This window comes from Heliangelus exortis, chromosome 13, assembly GCF_036169615.1.
Source record: "Heliangelus exortis chromosome 13, bHelExo1.hap1, whole genome shotgun sequence".
NCBI lineage: Eukaryota > Metazoa > Chordata > Aves > Apodiformes > Trochilidae > Heliangelus > Heliangelus exortis.
Window position 1 is genome coordinate 2617065 of NC_092434.1, and position 8908 is coordinate 2625972.

The following is an 8908-nucleotide window of genomic DNA, read 5'->3' on the forward strand; positions in this document are numbered from 1 at the left end:
AAAGGTACAATCTCAAATTAATACAGGAGATTTTCACTGTGCGTTGAATCCCAGATTTGGAATTATCAGAGAGAAAGGTAATTAAGGATAAAGCTGCTGGAGATAAGTAACTCTTCATCTATCTTCTGGCTGACATATGAAAGCATCTAAACACTACTGTGAGCAATTAATCTTTTATAACTCAGACAATATTCAGATTAAGAACAGACCAAGTCCTGAGCTACCCACCACATGCTCAAGTTTTGAATCTGTCTGTGCAGTCAGCAGCAGCACCTTCCAAGTTCTGCCTCAGTGGGTCTTCCCTGAAAGGTTAGTTGTGAAAACAAGAAAAATAATATATGCTCTTAAATTGTTTATTAGCACAAGAACTTCACAGAGTGGAAGAAATGATTGTTTATTGAAACAAGACCTTCTAGGGATTCTTTAATTATAAAACAGCTTGATATTTTAAAGATAACGACACAGGCAACAGAAAGAACAGTTTACTGTGGGCAGCAGCTTGAGTACAGCTTGAGGCCTCTTAATCAGTCATGCATAACAAGTATCCTGTAAAGAAATTGGAATAAACACACAGAAAATTGTGCTTCTGCAGGAGGATTCAAAGAAACATTTGCTAGGTTTTGAACTGTACTTAACAGTTGCATCATTTGACTTTAAGAGGAACAAAAGAAGTATCCACCTCAACCCCCCCTCCTCCCCCAGATAAATAAAATGAATACATCAGTTCTCCAGCTTTGAAACCCTTTGACAACAAAACAGCTGCAAGTTCTGAAGGAACTGGAGCATCTTAGCTTCATGGCATCAAAAGGTGCAGGCAGAGGTATGGAGGCACCACACAAGGCTTTGAAGCAGGTGGGGTTTTTGCTGGGCATCTCCAGTTTCAAAGCCAGAGAGAATTTTGTCTTGAGGCTTTCTATAAAGTAAGCACAGGCTTATTGCTGTTAGCTCTGAAAGCAAAATACATCTCTAAACATACATAATTGCTTTATAATGGAGCTGAGGATGTTTTCCCACGAAAACTGTGCACAGTGATGTAATGAAAAGAAGCTACAGAGGGGGGAAGAGTTTTCCATATATGATCTGGTAGTGTTGATTACCTAAACTGCTGAAAAATGCAGCAAGGTTACCCAGGGGGCTGTGAGGGGCTCTGGGACAAGCCCTGCAGAAGCATGAAGCCACCTTTGCTACTTTTGGGAGACACCAGAGGAGCTTTCCTTCACCCCAGAGCACAATTCTGAAAGATCAGGCCTTTGAAAAGAATTATCTGCCTGGTATTCTTACCCAAACACAAGACATTGGGCTTGTCTTTGAAAAAAAGGGCAGGAAAATTTAGTGATTTTATTTTTTTTTTTAATGCAGGAATCCACCAGGACACTGCAGAGCTGTGATGAAAAGCGTTTTATTGGACCCGTGAGACTGGGGGAGGTGACTGGCAGGGGGCTCCACAAGATATCCAAGGAATCCAGCAGCTGTCAGCATTTCAGATGCTTTTCAATCTACCTTGACAGCACTGACATTGGTTTGTTTCATCCCTTAAATTGTAGTTTAGCTGTTTTGGTGGCTGATACTGTGATTGTGTCTGGTTTGGCCACGATGCTGCTCTGGTTTTCCTGTTTTTCCCAGTGCCTGAGTGGCAGAGCAGCCACCATTTACTGCAGCAGAGCTGGAGATTGATGATCCCAGCAAGGTAGATGATATTGTAATTACTGCCATTAAGGGTACAGCACTTGGTTGCCAACATTAACACAAAAGATAGGACTTTGTGAAGTCTCTCCACAAAGTTTACAGGCAATGGCAAAGAGATTTCCCGTGATGCAGCAGCTGGTAATGGATGCAGAGAGCAATGATCCAACATTTTGCAGGGATAAGCCATATTTCTTCTGGAAGTATTTTTGCTACAGCCATCAATAAGCTGGGCAGGTAGTCTAATATAGTCAACAGCAAGAAATTGGCCACTCCAAAGGGCAGTTTGTCCTATCCTAATAAATTAGATGAAGTGACTCACACAGACTGGAAGGGAAGGTTAGATAATTAGCTCAACTTGAATTCTTGTTTTTTTGTTGTCTGAAGATAAGCTGGGCTGAATGCCCAGATACTTTTCTGAAAGAGGGCAGAGGCACAGAAAAACTTAACAGCAGCTCTCCCCTGATTATCACTTCAAAAACTCTGCTAGCATGTTGAGTGACCAAGTTGGGAGATTCTGTCAGTTAAACTAAGTGCTGAAAACACCATTTCTGCCTTCAATTACACATCCATCAATAAATCAAAGCAGACTAATGTGTGCAACAAATGTAAAGCCCATAACTGCAGAGGATGGTAGCACACATAGCAGGTTAGATGGCTCAATGCAAATATAAGTAAATATTCTTTTGGTCCCTCCAGATATAATAATTGGTCCTTTATCAAGGCCTTAGAGTTCTGGAGGTAGAAGCCACATGCTTGCAGTGGTGCTTACCCTCTCAAGCTCCAGTTTTAGCCACTCTCTCTGCAGCATCTCCAAATGAGATGCAGTTTACCTCATTAATCACTTGGAAAATACCACATTTTGTTCACCCTGGACCCAGAGTCTCATCCCCATCATTAAGTACCATCTGCTGCTTTGTGATCAAGTTATCCTCAGGCTTCTCTGAGTCAGGTAAGGATGTCAAAATGGCATTATTAAAATTGGAAAGGCTGTTTTGTCATTAGCATGCCTAGAATCAGAGACTGTACATAAAAATCAGAGACTGTACATAAAAATCAGAGACTGTACATAAAAATTAGGTGGGTTAGGTGCTTTGCACTTTGGTTTTGTTGGTCAGAGGCTGCAGTGACAAACACCTCTGCCTCTCAGTCTTTTGCAGAGAGCTCTTGCTGAGGTCAAATCCCTGCACAGGGCTGGCAGGGAGGGTGATGCTGAGTCTCATATTCTGAGCTCTAGACAGCCAAAATAAACCAAAGAGACTGATAGCACTGTGCTCTGTGTCCTTGTAGGGTATTAGATGTGGTCTGACCATAGGTATTTCCAGATCATAGGCCACACTGCTTCATCTCAGCCCAAGAAGTGTTCTTCAGAGCAATTGGGTGGCTGAAATGCAGCAAAAAGAAAAGTTTATATGGTGATTGCTTAATGATGGGTCTCGTTTGCTAACCTTCATCCTTGCAGTTATTTGGGCTTGTTTCACTGAGTTTTCTGATCTAATGTGTGCCTATGGTGTAGTGATACCAAAAAAAGGCTAGTAAAGAGCTCTCAGTGAGCAAAAACTAGTAATGTAACATGAAGTTGCTAATCCTCAGGAGAGAAAAATGTTGGCAGGCAACAAAATCAAAATTACCATAAGCCAACCCCAAAGCAGCACCCTCAACACTGATCTCCAGGAGTCTGGGGCAGTAACACCACATCTCAACCCCACAGTGTAGCAATAAATTTTTCATGCTTTTGCATGCTTGTAGGAGGTGGTTTTCCTTTTTGCCCATAGCAAGGTTTTAAATATAACAACTGGAAAGGCCTTTCTGAGTTGTCCTGTAACATCTGCAACTGCAAACATGCACCATCTCTTTGTAATAAGCTTGCAAAGTCTCACCTAGGAGCACTTAGGGTTTATGAGGCTTTTCTGAGCACCTTATTAAAGAGAGGACTTATTTATTTTATTTTTTTTTTAATGTAACCATGTGATGTCTCCTGATAGGAGTGGGATACCTGAGTTATGTCCACTGAGCACTGAGATCTCTCCCAAACTGTCTCAAGTTGGACACCAACAAGTGTGGCAGGATCAGGACCCTGGGCAAGGTAAGGGAACACGTGTAGTGAGTTTACCCAGGGCTTTGAGGGCTGAGCATCAATGCTCTACCTCCTGAGAGTTAATGAAGATGAAATCTCATCTAGAAATATAGCTCAAACACACTGGAACTTCCTTAATAAATTTTAGGACAGACTTTAGAGCGGAATTACAGTGTAGGTCTCCAGCCATTAAAAAATGAATTATTGTTACTGATGTAACTCAGCAGCAGAGCACACTGACAGCAATGGCCTGAGCTAATTCCCCCAAAGATTAGTCTCTGTTTCTGGAAGATAAGTGCTCTAGCCTTGTTTCCTTATGTTGGATTTTTATAGAGCACCTGGCAGAGCACAACACCATTTTCATTTGCATGTGCTGTACAGGCCTGTCCTGACAATATCAGGAGGTATTTTATCTATCACACCTCATTTGGGAAGACTTGGTGAAGGTTATCTCTGCCTGGAGCAAAAATGCTACTGGGCTGAATATAAAGCTATTAGAGCCATTTCTAATGAATAATGTATTAAATAATTTACTCCCCTTCTCCTTTCCTCTGCGCATGAATTGTTTGGGACTTTTTCTAAGGAAAAAGGAAATACTTACTAAAGAAATGAGAATAAAATTGAATAAGTAAGGTAGTTACAGGTAGCAGATCTGGAGAAAGAGTGCAGTCTAGTTAAATACTGTAAAGATACAAACTATTAGCTACTGTTCTTAGCTGGTAAGTATTGATTTCAGGCTACAGGCATCTGGCACTCCGATTTCAAGTTATGTTGACTTGGTATTTTCACTTCCAAAATGACCAAAGGTGACCCATAGGATCTTATGTTTTATACCCTTTACTTTTTCTAGATCAAAATTTAGTTTATACCAAGCTGGAGTATCCATTGCTCTGACAGCCATTCCAGGATCAAAACACAAAACAGGCAAAAGGGGAATTTTTTTGAGAATATGGTCCTTAATTTTTAGGATATTTCTAGCACCAAGCTACCTGCTTACAAGAAAGTAAATATATGAATTTCAAAGAGAGGAATTGTCTATGGAGAATATTTGTTAATGTTCTCAAGACTGTGCTATATTTGCAGAGATTTAGTGAAATGTAGAAGTCTGTAACATTCCTGTGTTTACTGTAAATCTATTCTTTATCTTTTAGTTGTTCCCTCTGAAGATGGGTGATGACAGGGTTCACCTGGAGCTTTGGTGTCCTGGTGCCTGACAGTGATATTGCATTTGCAGGACAAGCTGCTTCTTTTCCAGAGTTCAGCTCTCTGGAAATGTTTTAGATGCTCTGAACATTTTTATTAAGGAAAAAAAAAAATACAAGAGAGAGAAAGAACTTCATCTAAGGGAGAAGCCTGTCTGTGTTCATGGTTTTGTCAAGCTTGTTCATATGTAACAACCCCATTGGTAGCAAGGTGCTATAATTTTCTTGAGGAAAAATAGGGAGGCAACTGCCTTCAAAGAAGCAGGTAAATATATTTTCATGATATATTCCCATTCTAGCAATCACTTTTTTCATCAGTGCCAGTTTTCCAGCAGTCTTTCCTCCTTTCTGCTGTTCTTTATTCTTTTTTTCTTTTTTAAAATTTAAAATTGCTAATTGCACCTATCCTTGCATGTGTGCCATATACTTCATAAAGATGAGAGATTCAATGAACATAATGTGCAGACAAAACTTGTAATGTTGGAGCCCCAAACACACTGGGATGCAAGCTAAAACTTCTGGTATTATTTTAATAAACAGAAAGACAAATCAGTTTGGCAGTGCTGATATCAAAAGAGAAGGACTTGATGCACAATTTAATTGAACATTCATTCTCAGCTTTACTCAGGGACATTGGACATGAAAATTCTTACCATTTTTGGCAGGGAGTCCCACTGATTTCCACAGATGAAATCAGTTGTGTGCATCCAGAAGGAGGTGGGCTGGGGAGGCAGGGGAAGATGATTGCACATTGTACAACCTCTCCCAGGCTCTCAGGGGCAATTAGGGATGCAAACAGGTTACCCTGGCAACTGCAAAATTTGACAGGACTCAAAACCTCTGATCTCTTTGGATAAGGCAGCAGCATTTATAAATTTTCTTTGTTCACCTCCACATAGCTGTGATGCTGCGTTGCATCAGAGAGCCTCTTCTCTGCTGAAAATACCTCATGTCTCTGTGAAACTGATAAATAACAGGGATTGTACAGAATGGAGGCTCCAAAATATCACTCCATTGACCACTGGTGAACTATCAAATGCCAGCTGGCTGGGAGATGGTGTTTTCAGCTGTTAATATTTCACCAAAAGGCAGCTAAACCCATTGTAAACTCTCCCAATAGCTCCAAAGAAAAACAAAACAGTGGCAAACATCTCACCTGCTAATACCAAAATACCAAGCTTGTCCTCTCACAGGTTCCCTGTTCCCCATCCTCTCTTGTGCTGTGATCACACACACTCCAATTTTGTTGAATTTGGAGGCTTGGCTGCACTCAACCACAAATAAAGTAATCTTTACATAGCTGCATGTTTTTGTTGTAAAATTGAAAGTGAGGATTTCTGCAATTCTGCCTTGCATGGAGCTGGAGTCTCTCTCAAACTCAGCACTGCTGAAATTAATAAGAATTTAGTTTTGGTGGGTTTTTTTGTTTCTTCAGGTTTTTGACAAGTTTAGAGGCAGCAGAAAAAAGAGGCCCTAAAATGACTTTGGAGGGCTGGAGAGAAATAATTGTGATAAGTAGCAGGTAAAGATGACTGAGAGGAAATTTAGTTACCATGTAGAAATAATTTAATGAGGGAGAAGCACGGCAGGTACAAAAAGGTGCTTTTCACAGACTCATGGAATAGAAGAAAAAGTGGGTAAATTGCTCAGAAAAGACATCACAGGAACTAACTGTGAGTTAAACACAGAGAAACGAGGAGCAAAGTAAAAAATTTTAACAAGACAAACACTGTGCATAGGGAAGCTGTAGATTCCATATCTTTTTGAACTGCTCAGGGAAAAACAATTTCCTTTTTTTGTGGATTATTGACATTGCTAATTTGAGTCAGTATTGAGATTTTCTTATACAAAAGATCTGACAAAATTAATTTATATTCAGAACCCTAGTTTGAAAATGCATTTTACTCTTCCTCTGTTAAAAAACAAACAAAAAACCAATTGTTCCCTTTAATACTTAAGATCACCACAGTATTTTTATATAGTTGATTTGCCTCCTTTAGACTGTTTTGTTTAATTTTATGAGGCTGATGTGGAAGGGTTCACTGAAAAATGAAATGTTGGGGGCTTTTGCATATCTCTGAGTTTGGAAAGGTCCTATTTTCTCTCTGCATCCTTTAAGTGGCTCCTGTACCTGTAAGCAGTTTATTAAACTGCACCTACCTCTGGTATCCTGGGGGAGATTGGAGAAAGGTTGGAAATTTCCCACCACTTAACTGGGATCTCTCTCAGCCTGTCAGTCTTGGCTTACCCTCCAATAGCCATTAAAAACTCAGCTAGCCATAAAACTTATTTTTTCTAATTAGAGTTTTGTGTTCTCTTCCTTTCATCAAATTTGGCATTTATGCCCAGGACTGGTTCATAGCTTTAGGAATAAACCTCCTATGCAATGAGCTTCCTTATTGCCTCATTTTCTCCCTTTGATAGGTAAAGAATCAACATCATTGGCTCTGTGCTACAGCTTCTGACTTCACTTATTCTTCTTAATAACTATCACTAATTAATGACTGGGCTGCTATTAGGCTCTGGCTGACATTAAGTAGCAAACTTGGTGGTTGCACATGTCTCCAGCTGTCTGTACCCCTGTAATCTTAAAATGAGATTATAATTTTACCTTCAGGAAGAAGTTTCATGTAATGATGTTTATTTTTCTAGCAGATGTCAGTGAAAAGGATGAAGGATTTCATCCCAGCTGCAGCATGGTTTCATTTACTGGTTAGGGATTTAACTTTGGGGATTTAATCTAGGAGCTTTTTTTGGAAGCACTGAGGTTGCTTGTTACATAGATTCAGAGATGGAAAATTCTGTTCTAAGGTCTGGGGATTTTTTTTGCTTTTTTTTTTCCCATTTAATTTTTGGTTCTGTGCTTGTGGTATGTCAGCTAATTAGTTTTTAGGCAAATTAATCTTCAAGTGACACTAGGAGGTGGGAAGTTAATTTTCACTCATTCCTTGTTTCTTTATGACTATCTAATTATTCATGAATGTTGCAGGGGTTATGTTCTAGAAAGGGAGCTCAGCATGGGGTTAAGCAGTGCCCCAACAGAGGAAAAAGGGTAAAAAATTTACATATTTGATAGGCATACAGCTGCTTTGGGATTGTCATTCTCCAGTTTTCATTTCTGTCCTGGTGGTACTGTAAATTATTAATCAGACAATGATTACCTGTAAAATTCTCTGAATTTCCAAAGAGCTTTTTTAATATGAGCTAAGATACCTGTCATGTGCTCAAAAGGAGCTGTGATCTCAGCTGAATTTTCCCTTGTGTTGTGCTTAACCAACTTGCTTATGAATCGAGGAATTTGGCATAATTTTGCTGTGAATTAAATAGGACAAGGAAAGACTTGTGGAACAGGTTGGGATAAAGCCTTTTAAGGACAAAGGTAGAAATGCTGGCTTGGCTGGTCACAAAGAATCTGTACAATGTAGCAAAAAATAAAAAAGAAAATTCTGCAGGGACAGTGGTTTAAAGGACATAATTGAAAGTGGATAAAAGTAATAAGGAAAGAATTTAAATAAAAGTCTCTAGGAGGGCAAGGATGTATAGAAACCATTATGGAGGATATAAAGTAAATGAGGCAAAAAAAATTTGTGATGTCTTACAACAGTAAAATTGAATTTCAGGTGCATCAAGAGGTAAACATTTGTGGAGGATAAGAAATATCATCAGATCATGAAACAAGGGAAGATTGGCTCAGCTACAGTGTCTGAAGGGTCTGTGGAAAGAAGGAAGATGAAGCCAGAGAGGTAGGACTGGGAAAAGTTTGCAATGACTTTTGGTTTTCATTTGGAGTTGCTAGAGTTGCACCTGATCTGCAAGGAGCAGAGATGCTCAGATGTACTGGGTGCTTAGCAGAAATGTGGCCAACAACAACTCTGCTTCAATATTTACAGTCAGGGTAGAGATAGAAATGCCTCAGTACAAAATGACCTTTCCCCAAATATAAATG